The sequence below is a fragment of the Condylura cristata genome, unplaced genomic scaffold, assembly GCF_000260355.1.
Source record: "Condylura cristata isolate star-nosed mole 26May11 unplaced genomic scaffold, ConCri1.0 scaffold00001, whole genome shotgun sequence".
Taxonomy (NCBI): Eukaryota; Metazoa; Chordata; class Mammalia; order Eulipotyphla; family Talpidae; genus Condylura; species Condylura cristata.
Genome location: NW_004567102.1, coordinates 55004953 through 55029618, shown reverse-complemented (window position 1 = coordinate 55029618; position 24666 = coordinate 55004953).

Genomic DNA, 24666 nt, shown 5'->3' with positions numbered 1-24666 from the left:
TGACAGGTCCAGTCTGTGACGTTCTCTGTACTACTCTGCTTTTGATATATATATTTGAATATGCCCATAATAAAATACCCTTTAAACTGCCATTTATTATATAATATGACATCACTTTTTTGATTTCTTAGAATCAGAATATGAATGACAGAAACATTTAATTTATGGGCTCAGAGCTCTTCTTGCCACGATAGTCCTTCAACCTTCTGAATAAACACGCTAATGTGATTTTAAGAATCAAATACATGGTTGTTAAAACATTTCATGTTTGATAATACTGATGTTCTTTTAAAAAAGTAAATAACTGAAAAAATAGAGGGAGAAAAGAAAAACCTGTAACAGCTCAGCTGTTTAACTAATTTTGTAAGAAAATAAACAAACGTGTTTCTAGAGCCAACTCGAACATTTGATGTCCATGAAGAAATGAAAACACTCTGTGAACTGAGATTGTAGATACAAGGCAAACAATGTTACTAACCCAATGGAAAATCAGGCCTGTGAGTTGTCACACTGCATGTTTTGTAAGTGCTCTCACTGGTCCACTCACTGACCATATGTTTAATAAAAGTATTACGTCAAGTGGTTCCATAAACACAGTATATGAAAAAAATATGGCTTATGAGAGTTTCTACACAATGATGAATATTTGATTGGAAAGTATAAATAACAATCAATTTTCATGTTTTGAAACATCTGGAATCTTGTACTTCACATTAGTTCAACAAACATTATTGCCTGTTTCCTATGCTCCATATTCTACTTGGGGACCTGGAAAAATTAGAAACAAAATAAACAAAGTTCTTGCCCTTTTGAAGCTTATATTCTAATGGAAAAAGTCAGACAATAAACATAATAAAAGTTAGAGACATAAGTGGGAACAAAATAAGTGAAGATTTGGCAATCGGGAATATAGGGGCTGGAGAAGGATGGACAGAGGAGGGAGAGAGAAGTATGTTATTTCTTTTTCTTTTTTTTCTTTTTAAAAATGTATTTATTTATTTATTTATGCATACAGAACTGGAGTACAGGCCAGAGGTGCAGGGGCGGTGAGAGGGTTCACCAGAGACAGAGTGGGGAGCAGAACAGGCCCACTGAGGAAGGACACTGCTGAGGGGAGCAGCAGGCCGGTCAGGAGAGGTCTGCTGCGCCACGCAGGTCACCTCGGGTCGGGGATCCAACTTGCACTGAAGTAGCTGCAGCCAGCTTGCAGTGCTGTGTCCTACTCATTGAGCCAAGAGGGAGGGCCTGTATGTTACTTCTTAAAGGTTGGTCAGGAAAGAGTTTAGTGGAGAGGAAGCAAGTCATGGAGGAGGGGAAGATTCAGGGTATAGACAGCAAGTAGAGGCGTGAGGTGGCAGCATGCCTGGACGCAAGAATAAAACGGGATACCAGGCAGTCTGGACAAGGGTGCGCACGGGATGGGATGGGATGGGAGACTCTGCAGGGGTTTCGTTCCACCAGATTTTTCCCTTTGTAAAGCAGCAGTGGCAGCTCCCCTGCCCACCTGTGACCAAGCAGGTGCCTCTTTTCGTTTCTCCTCTTCCTAATAAACCTGTTCATTTGCAATGTAAAAAAAAATACAAATAAAGTTTACCAAGTCACTTAGGTGCCCTAATTATGACCGTCCACCCAGGGAAGCTGTCAAGCAGGCATGGTTCCTTACTTGCTAGCTGGAGGATGGCTTTTGGAATACTTAATAGAGAGGCCTGACTTAAACTCTGACCTGGCACTTCCTACCTGTGGGACTCTGGGTAACGAACTCAGTGTTTCTAAAGCACACTTTTTTTTTTTTTAAGATTTATTTATTTGTGCATACAGAACTGGGGTACAGGCCAGAGGCTCAGGGGCAGCGAGAGGCTTCACCAGAGTCAGAGTGGGGAGCAGAACAGGCAGATTGACGAAGTACACTGCTGAGGGGAGCAGCGGGTGCGTCAGGAGAGGTCTGCCACGCCATGTGGTCATCTCTGGGGCAGGCAGGATAAACTCATGAAGAAGTGGCTTAAGCTTCTCAGTGCTCTGCTTTAACCTGCTGCGCCACCAGGGAGGGCCAAAGCACACTTTCTAATTAAATTCAGAATTGTTAAATGTAAGTAAAAATATAGCTCTTGAAACATACTGGTCATTTACTCGAGCATCCACTCAACTAATACCAGTTATGTGCAAGCTTTGAATGTATATTCTAGCTATATCAGTGAACAAGATAGAGCAATGCTGATCCCAGGGAGATGGACAATATCAGAGGGTGAGATTTTATAGTAATCATAGTGTTATTGAAAAAAATATTAGCGGAAGAATAGAGTTGGACCTTGGTGGTAAATTTTGTGTAGTTTTTACATATGTTAATTTATAATGATTCACACCTGAAACTTGCTTAATATTTTCATACAAGATTAGTTCAGTATTATAAGTTCTTAATAGTTTTGATAACATCCAGAAAAAAGAAAGGAAAATATGGGAATAGAGAGGAGAGACGGTTAGGAGGGCAATTATAAGTAGATTGATTAAGGTTGCATTATTAAAGAAGAGATTAGTAAATACTAGTTACAATTATTATAGTTGTAACTACTCCTCTACCTTCTACATTTCTATCTTATGTTTGCAACTCTTTGTGAATAAACTAATACTCTAACAGAGAAGATAATCATATATATTCACAAGGGCCATGCCCATCCGACTTCTGTGCAAATAATTTAATGTGCTAGGATTATTCTGTAGTCCCTTATAATGAAACACTTATTTTATAAACATATCTGGTATAAATATGATTAAGTATTATAGTTAAAAACTGAATTCGGGCCCTCCTTGGTGGCACAGAGTGTTAAAGGTGGCTGCAGCCACCTTCAGTGCAAGTTGCATCCCCGCCCTGGTAGTGAAACCACACGGCGCAGCAGACCTCTCCTGTCTAACCCGCTGCTCCCCTCAGCAGTGTACTTCATCGATCTGCCTGTCCTGCTCTCTGCTCTGTCTCTGGTGAATCCTCTCACTGCCCCTGAGCCTCTGGCCTGTACTCCAGTTCTGTATGCATAAATAAATAAATAAATCTTAAAACAAACAAACAAACCTGAATTTGTCAAAATAAATGCAAAAAATAGGTCTACCCCTTCAAAAATGTGTTCTGCAGGGTGGAGTGTTTCTGCACAGTTTGCATTTCCTTGACCTGACAAAGTCTCTGCTCTTGGTCTGAAGCTCCCCTTCAAACAGTTGTCACATCTGGGGAAATCAGGCTCTGCTTCTAGGCCCATGACATGGAATAGGCATTTTATTCTCAGCAAACAGAGTCTTTAGCCAGTTCCCTTAGGTTATAATGGCCCTACTTAGTTCTTCCCTTATTTCTTACTTTTTATTTTTTTCCTTTTCAGATCTTCTTTGCCCCCTTCTCTCACATGCCTCCTTTTCTTCTTTCATTTTATCCCTTTCTTCCTGCAAGCTTTTTTAAGACTAAGAAGTATTTTTGCCCTCAAGAGAAATCACCCCAGACTATGTAGAATATAGGAACTGCCCCAAGTTCTAGGCAGCCCAAAGGCCTGAGTCACCTAAACATCTAAACGAACAAACAAACATCTTTGCCCACATCTTTAAAGAGAGGAGAAAAGGCTCCGTGTGCCACCTGCCAGGTCTGGAAGTATCTCCACCTCTCAACCTCTGTTTCCTCAACAGAACACAGCTACACTTTCCAGGTAAACCTAGTTTGCTAAATTAAAAATCATACATGAAAAGTGCTTGGACCCCTGGCACTGCACCACAGCAACTACTGAGGGCTGTAAATGAATGATGTTTGGAAGAATCACCAGTCAACTCACTTCATGTTCAAATACAAACAACACTAACCAGTGGTCGTCACACCGTAGGTGCACAACAGGAGAGGTATTGCCTCACTTTTTGCCATTCTCAGCAGGTTTTTCAGTGGACCAGTGTCTTCTTTTCTGCCCTTCCTGATATGTCTGTTCTCTATCTAACAGGAGCTTTATTTTTCTCATTTTGTTTGGGTTACCGAAGCCTCGCGTCCTTCTTTCTGAGCCGAAGGCCCCGTGCTTGGGCCTGGGCACATGCCTGCCAAATATTGTTTTTCACAGCTAGGTGTTGGCAGTGCCAGGGCTGGAACCTGCCTCCCTGGCTCTGGATGAGGGGCTGTCCTTTACGACACCAGATGTCTCTGAGGACCGGCATGCGATTTTCACTTAATTTAAATTCTTGTAGAAGATCATCGACAATGGCATTAGCAGTAACCAGCTCTTTTAATTGTTTGGGTAATCCTTGTCGGCTTTATGCAGACATTGTTTTGCTCCCAAGCAGCTGTGAGTGTGTGAACTCATCAGGGATGTGGATACTGCCCAAACAGTAATCAACACGGAAACCTTATAGAATTACCAACAGATTACCTCTTCTCTCTGCCAGCACTTTCAATGCTAGCCAGTCTGGGTTTTTCGTTTTGTTTTGTTTTCTTTTATTTCTACCGAAATAGCTTGCAATTTAGGGTAAGTCTTTGTGGACTGTAAATGAAAACATAAGCTCACATTCAACTAATGAGCTTTGACAAATCAGAAGGTGCATACATGTTCGCAGGAAGGAACAGCAACCCAAAAGCAGACATTTTTTTCCTCCTTTCCCTCACCTTAATGATCCAGGATAAACTTAACAGAACTCTCTGCTTCCCTGTCATCATGTTCCACAGTTTAAGAAACCCAAAGAAATGACACTTCTGCTCTTAAAGGGCAAATGAAGAAGGTTGGATAATACTGATCTTGAGATGAATCATTTACCAGGACAGACAGAAAAACATCGAACTGAATGTCACTGTTCATGAAGCCTTCTATCTATTTTCAAGTCCAAAGGATATGAGTAATGTAACATCTGTGTTAGATGCATTTTCCTAAATGTGAAAATAAACATATCAGTTTTACCTCTGCTTGCTGCTACACTCTTTCCATTTCCCCCTAATTGTTCTTTCAGGAGCCCCTCTGCGACATAGCTACATTTGACTTGATAGATTCGCTAAAGAAATCCTGCTGTGAGGCCCCTAAACTATGATCCCATAAAATTAAAATGATGGGCTGGAAAGGCATCGAGAGCGCTGCTGAGGGTGTCAGCAGCTGGCACATTCCTCCAGCTTCACATAGCCAAAATGTTCCCGGCCTGGGCTTCTTCCATGAAATCCATCTTCTTCCTTCCTAGGGGATTGCTAGGTTTTTGAAATAGGTTTAACACCACTGCTATTCAGACAGCTATACACTCTTCTTTCTTGCCCTTTTAGACTAGAAATGCATCTAAGTCTTTTCCTTTGGATGCACTTTAAAATAGCTTCCAAAAAATGTTCTGTCTCCCATAAAGCGTGAATTTTTAAAGGTTTAGATGAGATGTGTTATTGTTATTCATTTTAATCAAACAACATGTCCTGTGGATTTATATTTAGTAGGTCAGATTTATTTCAACCTTATGGAGCTTGGAAAGAGCATTAGAGGATATGAAACCAAGCCTCTCAGGAAGCCTGGAGCCAGTCTTATTACTTCTATTTTTTCATCTGTCACCCGGGAACCATATATGGCCACACAGGTTCCACGTGGCTCAACTTCAAGAAGCATCACTGTGGCTGAGCAACAAGGCAGTTTATCTGTAACAGGGTGGGGAAATGACAAGATCTTCAAATTCCCTTTGAGCTAAAATGTAATCATTATGGCAATGTGATACTCCAGTGTCTGTCTAAATTTCTCCCACATTTCCTTCTTGAAATATCATTTTCTACCAATTTTTTTAACATATGTTCTAGACTAAATTTGGTTTAAAAATAGGTTTTATTTTGTGCGCTTCTTTATGAAAAAAAATGAAATAGTAACTAGAAAAAAATCTTTAATGTTTCAAAGCTTTACAAACCTTACAAAAGAAAAATTCTGTACATCAGTTAACATGATATAGAGATTATCTACACAATATTTAAAATGAGAATGCTAATAGGTTATTAAGTGTCATATGCTGTTGCTTTCCATTGTTATTCAAATGCAATGCTAATGGAGTCTATGCTTTACTATAAACACTGTGTTCAGTATTCAACCTTCCTGAGCATCACTGGTTTTGGAACCGGAACCACACTGAAGGAGCTTAGTTACTGAATTGCTAACAAGAGACCATTGCTGAAGTTATTCTCCCTTTGAAGTGGTCTTAATAGTGTTAGAATTCAGCTCTTTTCTGTAGAGAGTAGCATATTTATGTCAAATCACTACTTCATATCCAATCAAAAGGACAGGTAAACTTCAAAGTTTATTAATGTCGCATCGACTGTCATCAAGTAGTTTTTTCTTTGCTTGCAATTTCCAGCTGAATCCTAGTTGTGCAATGGAGAGTGCACAACCATGGGCAGTGCAATGTACTGGGAAGTCTACAAACTCAAAACATAGCCTTTCCTGCTATAAATTAAGCTTATTTATTTATTGGTATAAACAAAATGCTTCTTTATTACTCTCTTCTTTCAAAATCCCTTCTTAAAATTCAAGACTCTTTGGTCTTTGTATTCTTTTCCACCTCCAGAAAATTCTAGAATATTATTTTAAAGTTGCCACCATTTTAGTGGCTCAATTAGAATCTTTACCTAACTTAAAAACCAAGTCAGGGCCCTCCCTGGTGGCACAGCAGGTTAAAGTGTAGCACTAAGAAGCTTAAGCCACATCTTCATGAGTTCTATCCCCGCCTGCTCCAGAGGTGATCCACATGGCCCGGCAGACCTCTCCTGACCGGCCCGCTGCTCCCCTCAGCAGTGTAACTTCGTGGATCTTCCCATTCTGCTCCCCACTCTGCCTCTGGTGAATCCTCTCACTCTCTACATCTCTGGCCTGTACCCCAGTTCTGTATGAATAAATAAATAAATCTTAAAAAAAAAATAGGTCAAATATTGCTTCATGCCTGAGGCACTGTTTATAATACTATATTTTACATATACTATTACTGCATTTAATCCTCACAATAACCCTAAGAGGTAGTTCTGTAATTGTCATTTTACAGGTGAGGCATGAAGAGATTAGGTAAATTGTCTAATGTCACATCATTAGAATAGCAATGGCCACTGCTCGGCACTTTTGATCACTGGGTTGAGTTTACTTGTTTGGTGGCCAAATATATAGACAGATGATGCACGTAGGTGAAATTGCCTTTAGAACATTTCTCTGGTGAGTAATATTTTTGCAGGTCTAACAGCAGGCTTGCTAGTGGGACTTCCTCATTCAATCAGAGAAAGAAATGATGCTCCAGATATGCTAGCCCCTGAGTCATCTCCTCCTAGCCCACTCTGGCTGGCTTCGTTTTTGTTTGTTCTGTAAATGATGCCTTTAATATACAACTAGTTTTCATGTGGAATACACTGAATTTACTAAAACTACCAGATAGTGCCTATGGAGATTATATTGAACACCAGAGAAAACTTTAGATTAGAATTGTAATTGGAAAGTAAAGTTACAATTGATACAATAACAAAAATAAAAATGACATATTATTCTGAAGTTTCATAAAAGATTTCTTTAGGAATAATGTTCTACATGCCATACTGACCTAAATCACTGCCTGGTAAAATATGTATTTTCAGATAATTTAGGCAAAGCAAATAACTTCACAGTAATAGAAATGAAAACAAAGTGCAATTATAGTTTGAAGGATAAAATCATTTCAGTATCTTTAAAGTCCAGTGTGTAATCCATGGCCTTTGAATTAAGGTACAGGCCTCCTGGTGACCTCTTCTTGTTACTGGCAAACTTTCCTTGACTATTTTCTACCCCATCTCTTGAGTGGGTTTCCACTCAAGTATCAGATGTTGCCTTAAACCCTACTATAATAGAGGCTTTTGTCACAGCTAGTCTTTTCTGAAGACAAATAGTATTTGGGGTGAAAAGAAAGTTCCTGACTAAATTATGTTGCTTAGAAAACTGAAACAGATAAAGAAAACACTTTTAAATCTCACGAGCACACTGCCATGTAATCAGGCACAGGGCAAATTCAACAACAGCAGGAAGTCAAATAGGCTGACTTTCCCAAGTGGTTTTAAAACTGACATGTGAGTGGAAGTTACTGGTGCAGGGAAGTAGTTAATTCTTTGAATCAGGAGTACACCCAGGAATATACCTGTCTTCCAGGTGGAGGAGACGGATTAGTCTAGCTGGGGTCCATCCCTCCCCCTCCTCCCAAATACAAATAAAACCACCAACCAGCAACTCAAACAGAAACATCTTGTTCTTTCTTACTATTGTATCAGCACTGCCTTAAACGTTGGTAGAACAAGGGTACAAATAAAGATTGGAATGCCACTAATAAAGGGTCTCTCCTCTCAAGAAGTTTACAGTTCAACTAAAATTGTTGCATTTTAGACATGTTTGCAGGTATTTATTTCTTTCGCATCAATATCTGTATTGATAATGTTATTTCTGTAGTGTCTACATAACCTGAGCTACCTGGGTTTTCTCTCATGGTACAAAATAGCATGTACCGAATGTCAAAATACATGGCGCCAGAACAATTTTCATATAAATATATTAAAATATTATCCCAAAATGTGGGCCATAGTTAAAGCATGTGTTTTAAGTTGGGTGTAAAATATGGTCACTAGAACCAGGCCCAGTAGTGGAAGTACACACCTCAATGAACATTTCTGACACTCTATATACTGTTAAGTCTAACACTGAGACTAAACCCCTTGGCACCCAGAGAGGTCCCGTGATTTGAAATAATTTCTGATATCCATTGCTAATGGGTGTATGGCTATACTTATAAGATGATAATATCAGTGCTATCACCACTGTGGCCTGAGTTCTATCCTTGACCAGGGAGGTGACCCGCATATGGCTCAGCAGACCTCTCCTGTCTCACCCGCTGTTCCCCTCAGCAGTGTGTTTCAGTAGATTTGCCTGTTCTACTCCCCCACTCTGTCTCTGGTAAATCTTCTCACCCCTGCACTTCTGGCCAGTTCTTCTATGCATAAATAATTCTTTTAAAAAAGAAATCATTTCAACTCAGTACATAAAGTATGACCTCTTTCTATTTCACAGATTGATACACCAGGAGGTCAAATTGTCACAAAGTTTTAGTACTCTTCTGCTTAAGAGATAGAGTTGACTTCCTTACCCTAGATTTTTGGTCTGGCCTTGTAAATTATTTTGCTCAGTAGAATGAAATAGAAGTGATTCTGGATGAATTCCAAGGCTGGCCCTTAAGAGACCTACAGTTTTATGCCCTGGGAAAACTCCCTCTTGGAAGCTAGCCATCATGCTGGAAGAAGCCCAAGCCATGAGGAGAGGCACATGGAAGAGAGGTACTTGCTAATACACTCCACTCAACAACTCCACCTGCTTTCCCATCCAACAGCCAACACCAGCTGCCAACCACGTGAGCCAGCCACTTCGGGCATCCCACCTGGCTGGGTCTTCAGATGACTCTAACTCCAGACAACATCATATATTGCCAATTAATAATTATTTGGGCTCCCTGGTAGCTCAAAAGGTTAAGTTGCAGCTCTGTGGAACTGTCTGCAGCCACTGTAGAATGAGTTCATCCCTGGCAATCGTGGGGGTGGGAGGGTGACACCTCTCTTGCTCCCCTATCTGTCTCTGGTAAATCCTTTCACAACTTGCACCTCTGGCCTGTACCCCAGTTCTTGTATGCATAAAAAATAAGTCTTTAAAAATAAAAAAAGAAAACATTAATGCTTATTATTCTTTCAAGTCAATTTCTCTGGGATGTTTTATAAATAGCAATAAATAACAAAAAACTCACAATAATCCATCACATGTGTATACCTTAATAAAAGTAACCCAACTTCTATTTGTGGCTATTTCCAGCAACAATGCTGTAATGAATAATCATTACATATATAATCATTATATATATGTGTATACACACACACACACACACACACACACACATATATATATATATCTTGCACGTGTGGGTATATCTTGTGATGAATTCCTAAAAGTAGAATTGTTGAATATGCAGTTTGGACAGACAATACAAAAATATCATTTACTAAGTTACACCTGGGCAGATAACAGAAGGAACCATTTCCCCACATCCTCACTAACCCTGTATGTACTTTGTAGATCCCCAAATCAGACCACCTCAATATTCTTCTAATTGGTCTCCTCAAGAGTCCCCTCCAGCCTACAGAGTACTTTGAGCTAAGAACAATAAAAGCCCTTGAGGCTGAGGACAAGCTTGTCCTTCCCTACATCTTTCACCCTTCCTTCAGCAAAGAAATGATCACGTCCTAAGCTTCTTTCCTTTTCCAAGCCAGAGCAGTAATCACTGCTCCTCTTTCAGGACCTGAAGGAATACAGACTGGGAGTGTAGGCCCATCCAATTGTAGGCTTATCAGGGAACATATCCTGCCTGAGAAGCTCAGCTTTACTCAGGTTAGTAAGGATGTCCTAACCCTTTCTTGTCGGTCATGTAAGATGCTTTCCCTTCCTTCCTTCCTCTCTGGTAGTTTTCCTAGACACAGGATCAATAGCCAATCCTTTTTCTCCTACTAATTTTCTTGAAATTAATTTGTGAGTGGCGAAATATCCCCCTGCTTTCTGACAGTTATCAAACTTTTTGATTTTTGCTACACGAATAGGTAAAAGTGATACCATTTGAACCTATTTTAATATGTCTAAGAGTCATTTGTATTTCCTTTTAAGTGATGGTCAATACTGTTTGCTCATATTCTATTAAGAGTTGGGTTTTTACATTAATTTATAAAGATTCTTTAGAGAATTTATTTAAAAACTGTAAATATTTTTTCTCAGTTTGTTATTTTCCTTTTGAGCTTGTTCAAAGTGATTTTTGCCATGAATAACTGTTTTTGTATGTGGTCACATTGATGAGAGTGATGTGTTCCCCATTCTGATAGAAATTGTGCCTTTGGGCTTTTTCATGTTTTGATGTAAACTGGCGCTCTCTAAAATAGGGATTTAAAAAATATATATTTATTTATTTATAGATATAGAACGTGGATACAGGCCAGAGGTGCAAGGGCATTGAGAGGATTCACCAGAGACAGAGTGGGGAGCAGAACAAGGAGACCCAAAAAGTACACAGCTGAGGGGAGCAGCGGGCCATCAAGAAGGCTTTTCGTTGTACTTCATGATTTAGTTATAAGACTTGCTTACACTACTCATGCTTGTACTTCTCAAGTCAGGAAACCTGTCTCCCTACTGGCTGAATTCTGAAATTTGGCACAAAAGCTCCTATGTAAGCCTTTCGATAAATATTGGCAACTATTGAAAACCCTTTAGTACCACACTGAGTTCCACAGATAATCTACTCTTTCTGACATCATCCGGGAGGAATTTGTTGAGAAAGAACAAAGAAGCTACATTTTGAATAGCATCTGAGACACTAAGACTTAAGACTCAGTGATACTAAGTCTTCTGTATTTTAAATCTTCTGTAGTTACATATACTATCTACCAGGTGTGACTTTTCTTTCCTCTATGCTAATTAACTAACTCATACCACAACTGCCAAGCTCTTATTTATCACCTTACACACAGAGACAACTATTAGATATCTGGAATGCTGGTGGGTGGCTAGGTTCTTGAAACTAATTTAAGCTCCATCTCAATAATTAATTTTAATTGTTTTCCACTCGGGTTATGTGATCTTCCAACTCCTTGGTAGCTGTGTAATTTTGTAAAGAAACTACTTTAGAAAAGAAAAATGAACTTGATATGAATCACTCAAAACATGAGTATAAAATACATTTTAAATATTCCATAAGCAAATACATATTATATTCAAAACAAAGGAAACGTGTGCTTTCATTACTTGTTCTGGGTGCTGCCTCTTGAGACTGCACTTTTCAAAGTGCTTCTTACTGTTGTGTTCGCTGAAATCCATTTTTCTGGGGGAGATAACTGATCGCTCTTGTTTGAAGTCAGCCCCATTAATACAACCTGCCCCAGTTCTCAATGAATCCTACAGCTTGCTACAACATGTTCCAAATTGCAGTTCTTCTTTCTACTAAACTCAATTTGTGATCATGTGAGCTCGCTTCAGTTTACTTTTTTATGTAGGTTGATATTGTTATTCTCCCAAAGGAATGTCATGGCTTAAGCTCTATTCTTCAATAGACACTGGCTGCTCCTATAAATCACCATGTTTATCTAATAATCAGAACTTGTTCCCATCTGTTCACCTTTCATCTCTAGTATTGCAAGTGGCTAATATTTTTATGGTTCTTTCAGTCTCTCTGCTATGGGTTGTATGCATACATATAAGCAACTAAAATGATTCTCTTTTCCTTCTTTTCAGTTTTGTGTGCTTTAGTCAGAAGAGGAACTATGTTAGGAATGAAGGTAGAGTGAGAAACATAATTGATATTACTCAAGACCAACTGTGACTAAGGGGAGGCCCAATGGGTGACATATGGTAGTTCTTTCCAAGTCGTAGCCTCTTGTCTTGAAAAAAAAAAAATTGATAATGACTCATATTTTCATTTAATTCTCCTTAAATGAATCAGGTAACTCTTTCCCAGGTAATTTCATTGATACATTGCCTTTCCCTTGTTTCTCAAAAGATTATAATGAAAATATACTCCTGAGGCTTTTAGTGGGTATAACTCATTAACTTAAAATATCTTCCTTTTTTTCATTAACCAGTTTTTATACTGAGTATATACATTTTACATGGTGGTTGAACATACAAAAAAGACATTTTTATTATGTCTTGATGACAGTCTGAAATTGTCTCTAATGAAGTTTGTTAATATACAGGGATTTGTTTGTTTGTTAATACACAGCATGTTGCAATGCTGTAATCCTCCTTGTGTCTCTGTCCCAGACAACTTTGTTTTTTGTTTTTTTTTTTTAAAGATTTTATTTATTTATTCATACAGAACTGGGGTACAGGCCAGAGATGCGGAGGGTGAGAGGATTCACCAGAGACAGAGTGGGGTGCAGAACAGGCAGATCGACGAAGTACACTGCTGAGGGGACCAGCGGGCGGGTCAGGAGAGGTCTGCCGTGCCATGTGGTCTCCTCCGGGGGCAGGTGGGAATTGAACTCATGAGGAAGTGGCTTAAGCCTCTTTGTGCAGTGCTTTAACCCGCTGCGCCACCAGGGAGGGCCGACAACTTTGTTTTTTTAATGGAATTCTTATAAAGGTAAAGATTGTAAATTCCCAATATGGTAATATTTTATGAAGCTAACATAAATAAAATAGTTTTTTTTTAAAAAAAAGATTTATTTACTTATGCATACAGAACTGGGGTACAGGTCAGAGGTGCAGGGGCGGTAAGAGAATTCACCAGAGACAGAGTGGGGAGCAGAACAGGCAGATCTACAAAGTACACTGCTGAGGGGAGCAGCGGGGGGGCCAGGAGAGGTCTGCAGCACCACGAGGATCACCTCCGGGGCTGGGGATCTGGGGACAGAACATGCACTGAGGCTGCGGCCAGCTCACAGATCTGTGTCCTAACCACCAGGGAGGGCCCCATAAGTAAAATAGTTTTACTGAATTGATTATTCATCAATGATTTTGGAGTCTTGACAATTTATATGGTTAAAATATATCACTAAATGATGGAATATTCTGTAATGAGCAATAAACATTGTAATGAACAATAAACAATCTAACATATGAACTTGATCATGTGCATTTGTATTAAAAATATACCTATTTATAACATATCAGGATATCACAGCTTTAGGTTATATAAAGAATATTGCTTGATTAAAAAAAATGAAAACAGGCCCTCCCTGGTGGTGCAGTGGGTTAAAGCACAGCACTGAGAAGCTAACGCCACTTCTGCATGAGTTTGATTCCCGCCTGCCCCGGAGGTGACCACATGGCCTGGCAGACCTCTCCTGACCCACCCGCTGCTCCCCTCAGCAGTGTACTTCGTCCATCTGCCTATTCTGCTCCCCACTCTGTCTCTGGTGAAGACTCTCGCCACCCCTGAGCCTCTGGCCTGTACCCCAGTTCTTTATGAACAAATAAATAAATATTAAAAAAAAAAAAAAGAAAGAAAACAGGAGTCAAAGGAAATTCTGATATTAACTTCTCACAATCACAGTTGATCTCAAGTAATATCAATCCCCTAACACTGCTCTTGTAATCCACAGGAAATAGTTTATATCCTCAATTTGAAATCTTTCAATCAGGAATATTGCAAATTCAGCATAAAATCGTAGTGATTTAAAGATGATCAAAATTTTGTTTTGACAGTTCCCTCACTGACAGGTGATATCCATGTCCTTTTAACCTATAGAATCTGGATGGTCTGTGATTATTTTGGCCAGTGCAGAAATGAGCTGTGCCAATTTCTGAGAATAGGCTATATGAAATTGGCAGCTTTCACCTCCTCTTTCTTGGGATACTTTTTGGTAACTGTGGCTCTAGGAGATGTCAGTTGTCACATAAGTTTGATTATCCTAACACAGCCATATGTGCATAGAGTACCTCTAGTTCTCTGCTGTTTCAATCATTCCAGCCAAGGCATCAATACCAATGATGGAGGAACCATCTTGGAACTTTTAACCCTGGACAGGAAAGAAAATAAAGACCACAGACATATGGACCTAGTCTAGCTATCCGAACAACCCATAGCTACTCAAGCAACCCCAGCTGTGGCTGTAAACATCATGCAGCAGAGACTGCTGTCCCTACTGTAACTTCTCCAAGCTCTGACCCACACAGTCACGAGCATCACAGATGTGGTCATTGTCTCGATTTTGGTGATGGTTCACAGGTATATACTTTTGTGTGCTTATGAAAGTGTGCCCTTTAAATATGTGTAGTTAAGGCCCTCCCTGGTGGCACAACAGATTGAAGTACAGCACTAGGAAGCTAGCTGCAGCTGCTTCAGCATGAGTTCAATCCCCTCCCCTCAGCAGTGAATTTCACCAATCTGCTTGTTCACCTTCCCACTCTGTCTCTGGTGAGTCTTTTCACTGCCCTCTGGCTTGTACCCAAGTTCTATATGCATATAAATAAATAAATCTTTAAAATAAATAAATACACATGTATAATTGATTGTCAATTATATCAATAAAGCTGTTCTCAAAGAGGAAGTGTTCTTTTTTTTCAAAATAACTTAATAGTTTATTTTTATATCATTTTGTGCCTTTATCTATCTAAGCTGTACTCTCCATGGGCTTCCCATCACCATATCACCCGTGTGTACACCATCACCATAGTCCAGTGCAATTCCCTGCCCCCCCCACCATTTTTGATCCCATTCTCCATTCCACCCTCATAAAATATCTCTGGTATATAGTTGTTCATTATTATTATTTTCTCTCCTGGTCCTTTATACTCCTTCTATGAGTGAAACCATCCAGTATTTTTCCTTTTCTTTCTGGCTTTTTTCACTAAGCATGATCCCTTCCATGTCGCTGCAAAAGTCATGTGTTTATCTTTTTTGATTGCTGAGTAATATTCCATTGTGTATATGTACCACATCTTTTAATCCAATCATCTACTTTGGGGCATTTGGGTTGATTTCATGTCTTTCCAACTGTAAATAAAGAAGCAATAAACATGGGGATGCAGGAGTCTTTTTGAATCAGTGTTTTTGTGTCTTTTGGGCAGATACCTAGGAGTGGGATTGCTGGGTCATATGGAAGCTCCATTTTTAGTGGTTTAAGAAACTGCATCTCCCTTATTACAAGTGATGTTGAACATTTTTTCATATGCTTCTTGGTTATCTGCCATTCCTCAAAGAAGAAATGTTTTAAGACGATTTTTAAAAAGAGATTTAGTTATTTATGCATACAGAATTGGGTTACAGGCTAGAGGTGCAGGGGCAGTGAGAGGATTCACCAGAGACAGAGTGGGGAGCAGAACAGACTGACTGATGAAGTATACTGCCGAGGGGAGCAGCAAGCGTGTCAGGAGAGGTCTGCTGTGCCATGTGGGTCACCTCCTGGGAGGGGATTGACTCATGCTGAAGTGGCTTTAGCTTCTTAGTGCAGTGCTTTAATCTTATGCAGTTCTATATTTTTATTAAAATAAATTATTAATAAATAAACTTAACATTGATCTTTAGAATATCTGATTTAATCTTTTTTTATATTTACATTTCATCTAATTTCAACAGTATCTGTGGGCTTGACTTAAAAAAAAAATCATTGTCTGGCCCCCCTGGTGGCAAGCAGGTTAAAGCGCAGCACCGAGAAGCTAACGCCACTTCCGCATGAATTCGATTCCCACCTGCCCCGGAGGTGACCACATGGCACTGCAGACCTCTCTTGGCCCGCCCGCTGCTCCCCTCAGCAGTGTACTTCCTCCATCTGCCTGTTCTGCTCCTCACTCTGTCTCTGGTGAAGCCTATGGCCGCCCCCGAACCTCTGGCCTGTACCCCAGTTCTGTATGTACAAATAAATAAATTTTTAATAAAAAAATCATTGTGGGTGATTATTAGTCATGCTGTTTTAGTTTTAACTTTAGAGATGTTTTTCCTCCCACAAAAGATTCTAGGCATGTAGTACATTTATTCTTTAGTTCCTAGGTCTCAGTCCATTTCCAGAACACATTAGGTATTCAAGAGTTATTGCTGAACAATATTTGCTAAAAGAAATGATGAAGCGTGGAAAAGACTCTGAACTAGAAACTTGTCTTTTGCTTTAATAACTTTATGTTGAATACCTTAATGCAGCAAACAAGGAAGATGACAAGATAAAACTATTTTCTCACTGAGTATGTTTATATTTTATGTCTAAAAATGTCATAGTAGAAGTGGTTACCAAGAAAAATTCTTCATGTGCTATAACTATGTGAATATTTTTACTGATTTTATTGTCAACTTGTTATTTGTCCACTAAGCATTAATGACATGAAATCTTTGTGCTCTGTGTAAGAATGCTCAAAATTGCAAATTTTCTCAAGATATGTGAATAACAACTTTTACTATAGTTTGGAAAAGAAACTCTAGAAATTGTTTTTATTGTTAGTTAAATGCATGATTGGTGTTCTAACAAATTTCACTTCTATCCACATAAACTTTATTTAGACACTATAGAAACAACAAATTAAAAAAAATCTCAATTAAAAATTACAAAATTATTAATAATATTTTATGTTTCTAAAATATCAGGAAGTACATGAGAAAAGGAAAATAAGACATTCTTTGTGCTATTGTAGTCTAATTCTTGAATAGATAACACATCGAAGCTGGAGGAAAATGAATTGTCAAGATAATTCATTTTTCCAGTTAATTAAATTGATATATTATGATCTGAACAAATCCATAAGTTCCTCTTAAAAAATAATTTCCAAGTGTCTTCAAATATGTTAGGATGTTATGTATTTTTTTTATCTATTATTATCTATTGCTTCATCCATGGCTTGCCAATTTTTCAAAAACACTGAAAGCAAGTAGCTCTAGATGGCAATTTTCTTAGAAAATGATGTTATCTTGTGGTCACTTAAATTCAGTGTTCTCAAAACTTTATAAAAATTGTCAGTCTTGCCATTAGGAGTGTCTGGGCTATAAATCAGTATAAATTCTTTTAATTGCCAATTTTAATGCTCCATACTCCAGAAGGAAATTTTAGTATTTTGCTAGCAAAGCTTGTAATGACAGTTGATCATCATGATCTACTTAGTGTTTATATTATCAGGTGCCAGCAGAGGGTCTTCATGACAGGTGATTGGTGAACCTCCTCATGCTCATAAGTTTACAGGTATTTTTTCTTTTGCAAGGTGTTATGTTGGGATTGATTTTGATAATACTAACTATGATTATGCATCAGTAACTAGAAGATAAATAACAAATTTGCAACATTTCCCTTTTTTTAAAAATTGTGTAAATAGAAGCTTTCTTGGCGACACCCCAATTCAAGTTTAGGTGTGTACTAACATGGACAGATAGAAATCCATTTTATTTGAGTGAATATTGAGTTCTATTGATCTTTTAGTACATTCCAAATAGCATCTGAACAAAATTAAAACTGATTTCCTTTATTGAATTTTATAACTTCTGTAACTGTCATTACTAATTTTCAAAAGAAAGTCAACTGTGAATGAACTCAAACATAATTTATATTGCTTACATCAAAGTTATTACATTAAAATCTATGTATGCTGATTGTTAACAACAAATATCATCTTTGGTCACCATTGGAGGATTTTAAGAAATCAATTAGTTATTCTGAAAATCAGTAAGTAAAGGGAAAAAATCAAACATTTATTTTGAAGTACAAAAATGTACTTCAGGACAACCAAATGGCTCATGAGGGAAAGCTTCTTTTCGAAGAACTACATGAACATGTAAATGAGAAATCTAAATAAACCTATTTGGTAAGCCTAAGCTAATTAATAACAGTTAAGCAAAAGCCAATGGCTTCCCACATGACAAGAAGCAGCTAGACAATATTACCTGCTGACATAAATATACACCATCACTATGAAAAAGTTCTTCGACTCTCATTCAAGTCTTGAGATCTACTGATTAATTCACAGAAAATTCAAGTAATATAGAAAAGACAAAAGAATGTGTTTAATGACAACATGAGGTATAATTAGCAAAATTCATACTGTAAAACTCTGGGATAAACAATTGAGGTTTCTCAAATAAATTGCAAGGAAAAAATTGAGGAGGATATATTCAGACATAACATTGTGTAGTACTTTTTATTTTTTATTGCTTTCTTTCTTTTAAGATTTATTTTATTTTATTTATGTATACAAGAACTGAGGTGCAGGCCAGAAGTATGGGGGGTGTGAGAGGATTTATCAGAGACAGAGTGGGGTGCAGAACAGACAGATTGACTAAAATACACTGTTGAGGGGAGCAGCAGGTGAGACAGGAGAGGTCTGCTGTGCCATGTGGGTTAGTTTCCTGGGCTGGGACCAAACTGAGATCTGGTGGTGACAGTGCTGAAATTTAACCCCTAGGCCACCAAGGAGGCCCTACATAGTATTTTTAGACAATACATTTGTACTATTTGTTTCTAGAGATTTTTCTTATTTACTCATCAATGAAGAATTAAATAATTTACCTAATTTTTTATCCTTTCTTTTCTCAGGTAGTAAAACAAGTTTTTCAAGCCACAAACTTGTCCCATTTATCTAAGGGATGAGAAAAAGTAAGCATGTGAAATTCTAGGTTTTCAACCTGAGGATATTTATATTCTTAAGTAAGGATAATTTTTGCATTCCCACTGTAGAGTCCTGTATTAGTTTGCTAGGATGCTATAAAAATATACCACAGACTGTGGTTTAACCAACAGTAACTTTTTTTCTCTCTGTATTCTAGAGTTAGAAGTTCAAAATCAAGGTGCTGACAGGTAGGGTGTTTTCTGAGGTCTTCCTTGACTGTAGATGGTCAACTTGTCTGTGTCCTCACATGATCTTTTCTCTTTATATTCATGTGTTCATGGTATCTCTCAATGAGTCCATTTATTTTTTTTCTCTTGTAAGGACACCCGTCACATTGGATTAGAGCTCACTTTAACCTTATTTGAACTTCAGTCACTTCTATAATGATCCTACTACCAAATTCTAAGGGTAGGATTGGGGTTAGGGCTTCAACATATGAACACTGGGAAAGATATAATTCAGCCCCAGACTAATCCATTGAGAATCTCACTCTCACTGTGCTTACTAATAACATCAATGCCATATTAATGGTTTAAAATGGTCTGAATTTTTGCAAAGAATCCAGTGTTGGTTTGAAAGCTAAAATTTTGAAGCTAAAGGAATTAATTACACAAGTTACACTTTACAAATAGACAGTAGAATAATATTCCTAATTAGTCCTTGACTCTCAGGCTTTAGTTCTATAGACCCACACTCTTCAACATGATAGCCAATTGGTGAACACATGAAATGTGGGTGGTTCAAACAGAGGTTTTAAGTATAAAATATATTGATTTTCAAAGGCCTAATAAAAAGATTTTTAAATATCTCAACAATTTTATGCTGATTACATGTTAAAATAATATTTTAATAATATTTAATCCAATATATTATTGGATATTATTGGATTAAATAATAATAATAATAATATTTAATCCAATATATTATTGGATTAAATGTTACAAAAGTTAATTTCACCTGTTCCTTCTTACTTAAAGAGATATGGTTACTAAAAGTATTTAAATTACATTTGTAGATTTCCTTGTTTCTATTGGATGGTGCTTTCCATAATGCAAGTATGTACGTTTGCCATGAGGACTTTCTTAGACTTTTTTTTTAAGATGTATTTATTTATGCGTACAGAACTGGGGTACAGGCCAGAGGAGCAGGGGTGGTGAGAGGCTTTACCAGAGAGTGGGGAGCAGGACAGGTAGTCAACAAAGCAGGCTGCTGAGGGGAGCAACGGGTGGATCAGGAGAGGTCTGCTGCGCCATGTGGTCACTTCCGGGGGCAGGATGGAACTCTTGTTGAAGTGGCTTTAGCTTCTTAGTGTGGTACTTCAACCCACTGTGCCACTAGGGACAACTAATTCATACTCTCTACAAGAACCCCTTGCCTCACCCCCCCCCCTTTTCGTATTCCCCTAATACTCTAGTGCAGAATTCTAGTACTATAATATATAGTTTTTAGTGCCTGTTTAAAACTGACAGACCACTTACCCACTTGTTAGAAAGAACCTGTAATGCTACCTTGTTATATTCATTGAAATCCTCAGTGACCCCACAGGTTTTTACATTTCCCCAGAAAAGAGAGCCGTAGCAGTAACAGCAACAGATAAATCTTCTCTCATTTTAGAATAACTAGTAATACTAGGAAATCTTCTGTGGTACCAAAACACTAGAAATCAGTATTTTAAGGAATTTTGTCATAATTATTTTATATACTTGCAGCTAACTCTCATGTAAAGAATAGATTTTTTGTTTGAAAATTGATGTTGAGCCACTGAGAGAATGAACTCTATACAGGAATATTTCAGATTCAGTAATGTATCACTTTTTAAATAACAATAAGTTTGCCTATCATTCATACCTTTTAGAAGTGCTTACTTCCATTTTTAAAAACTGGAACTCCCTAGCAATGAGTGGGACAATTACATATTGCAAAAATTAAAAAAAAAATCCTTATTTTGTTTTATGCTGCTTTAAGTATACTTTTGTATAACTAAGAAGCAGAGAAAAAAATTGCTTAATTGTTCAGTGAATTATTAAAGGGAAAAAATATAAGCTAATAATCCTGTTACTTAACCAGTTTTTAAGTTTAACAAGATAACTTGAGCTATGCTAAAGTATATACCTCTCCCAGCTGCTATTCTAGGATCTACCTAACATATAGGAGAGTTTAAAAACATTCTTTTTCTAATCTATAACTGCAAAATTTTATTAGGTTTATGTTCATGAGGGAAAATTGTTATTTCTCAAAGATCAAGTTCTATCATGAAATTTTTAATTGACTTGTGAGAATAACTCATTTTCGATGGATAATTTTATATCTCAGGATCAAGCATACCGTCTAAATCCCTTAAACTGAGTAATACCATTAACACTTAAAATTAAATTTGTAAAAAATCCTATTTTAGCAAGCTTGATTATATCAACTGGTAAAACTTTATTTTACAAGCAATAGGAATTGGATCAAATGATTATTATAATCCAGAGGAAGTATTTTATAACCATAGCAAATGCCATTATACATACTGCCAATACAGATTTAATAGACAATACTGAACTGTACAAGAGTTATTTATTTTTCCTTAATCTCAAAGCTATTTTTAGTAATACAAAAAGCCATATTAACATTTTTCCATTAGAAAACAAGGCGATGTACAAAACTTTGGATGAAAAGATAAATGTCAAACTTCATTTATTCACTTGGTGGAAAATCCACCACTCCGTCAATACCACCCAAAGTGTTTTAAGCAATGATTAAAATCAAAATAATGCATCTTAATAAATTCCAGCTGTTAAAATAACAAATCTAGCAATATAGTTGGATACACAGTATTTTTGACTATGCAGGAGTTACTTTTTAATATATATATATTTTTGAGTCCAACCACATACCAGGGGCTATACTTGGCCAAGTAGGTAAATGAGGAAAAGTTTGTAAGGTGGGAAAGACCCCTTATTAGAGTAGTGCTTTGGTTACCAGATTTTACCTTTAACATTCAAACATCTTCCATGATCAAGAAACCCCAGCTGAAAAGGACACACTCTTCCAAGTGTTATTTGAGCTTATTAGTGAGGAGGGTGTTTGGGAAGAAGTCATGAACTATTATTTGTGATCCATTATTCCTATTAAAAGTACAAGTGAAAAGCTAATTTGTTATTTTTTTGAGTTAAGATTTGGCTTTCAGTTGTTACAAATGTGGTCCACGGATGTACTGGGAACCCTAGAGCAGAGCACACTGCTACAAAACAACAGAACAGGTATGCATAAACAATTTTTCTTTGCATTCAGTGAAGTAATGGTATTATAATACATACATTATCTTAAAATTCAATTCAGTTTAGGGTCCAGTGAAAAAAATAAAAAATCCAGTTATGGCGTGATAAAGAGCAAAGGAAATAAGCTAGTAAGGATTATTGTGATATAAGGAAGTGCTATTTTCTATCCTTTGAATAGATGCTAAAAAGCACTTTCACTTAAAAAAAAACAAACTGCTTCAACTATCAAATTGAGACAAACATTAGATGGCCCATAAACTGACAATGTCATCCATTTATCACCATTACTTCTTTACCATAAGTGTTTTCCTAAGGTTTAATACATAGCCTAAACAATAATTTGGAAATTAGTCAAGAACTAAGCAATTACAATGGCAGGCAAAACACCATCAATTTCTGCAACACATTTGGTCACTTTTCATGACCCATCTGCAGTTTAAATAGACTCTAGGTTATCAGTTTAACTTTCTGGATCTGCATGAACGGAAAAATAAAAGCATTTTTATTAAATTTTCCATAAGACATTTAAATAGTCTTTGGGCAACACCACTTTTTTGTATTAAATGATTTATTCTGACATGCGATATAACTACAACAAAAATAATTGCTCAATTTTTAAATGAAAACTAAATGCAATAAATGGTTAACAGATTTGACATGGAATGCTGTAAAATCTTCCTGTATGTAATCTGACACTGCTGATTATGAATTTCAGACTTTGAAAACTTCAGATTAAAAACCACAAGAAAATTTACACTGGATGGCATGCAAGATCTTCCTCAGAACTGATCTAAGACTTGTAAGTAAGTCTCAGTATTATCAGAACATAAAGAAACACAACAAATTTGTACATTTTATTCACATTTATTTTTCGCTTTTAGTGTGCTCACAGAAAATTAGAACACCTTAAGCAGGAGTTTAATAGCAATTTTTGTAAGCAAAGTTACATTCCATCTCTAAGTCAAATTGGTCAAAGCTTCTCCAGTATTTACAAAACATGATAGACAAGATGCTACACAAAACCATTGCATCTGAAGATTTTTTCCTTTATTCTCAAAGACGACTGGAAAAGAAAGCATTGTCTGCTGTAATCAAAAACATACCACAGTATAAACAGTAACCATTCCACTTATCACAGCTTGGTTGAGTTTAAAATTTGTGTTTAAAAGGTCCAAGATGACTGCAGTTTTACAAAAATGGGCAGGGTGGAAAGTTGCAAACTTCATGTGCTTCTGGATATCAAGATTTGTTTTTTTATACAATAGTCACAGTTAAAAACACCCTGCTGGTAATACATAATTATACTTTATTAAGGTCATAAACCAGCAATAAACAATAAAGCCTATACAACTTGTAGTTCTACTTAATCACTGACTGGTACAGCTAACATGAGATAAGTGAAAAGTTCCTATGGTTTAAATGAACTCCTAAGACTATGATCTTTTTAAAAATCTGGGTATTGGTGTTTTTTTTTTCTCTTTCCTTCTTAGTCAAGACTTGTAGTGTTGTAAACCTGCCTCACAAAATACATCGTAATAACTTTTTTTTTTTTTTAAAAAAAAAAGACTAAGCCTTTACACCATTTCTAGTGGTACATTATCTTGGCAATGTTATGCACCACTTAAATTTCCCCATCGTGGCCCCTATCACTTCATCTGCTATCCCTTTTTGACCCACCCATCTCCTTCATATATGGGCATGTCCATAGATTGACAAAGAAAGTTTACATTTTTGAATAAAGATGCAAAGTATGCAAAAAACATTAATACTGATGCAAAAAAATAAAAATAAGAGAAACAAGGCTGAGGAAGGTGTTTAAGCTCTCCTCGACCTGTTGGAATGGTGGTAACAGAATGATCTGAGATGGGATCTGTGAGGAGGAGGGGGGAAAAAAACAGAATTTGCTGCTAAAAAAAAGGAAAATAAAAAAGACATCTTTAAAATCAATCCCTGGTTGTAGACAAGTTCTCCAAAACCAGTACCTGGCACCACTCCAACAAACAAACGGGGGGGAGAAAAGTTCTTCGATTATCTCAAAAACTCTTGCCCTTTTACTCTGCCGCCTCTGCTGGGGGGGCCTCTGGACTGCACTCGGGCTGGGCCTCCTGTGAGGGGGCTGCGCTGGCTGACGAGGCTGAAGCCGCCTCCTCCGCGGGGGCGGCCTCCTGCTCCGGGGGCGCGCCCGGCCCGGCGGCTGAAGGCGCCTCGCTGCCCGCGGCACTGGCCCCGGCCTCCTCAGCTTTCTCCTCGGCCTTGGTGGGCTCCTCGGCGGCCTTGGCCTCTTCGCTGTTGGCCGGCTTCTCGGGCGCGACGGCGGCCTCCTCGGGCTTGGCCTCCTGCGGGTCGCC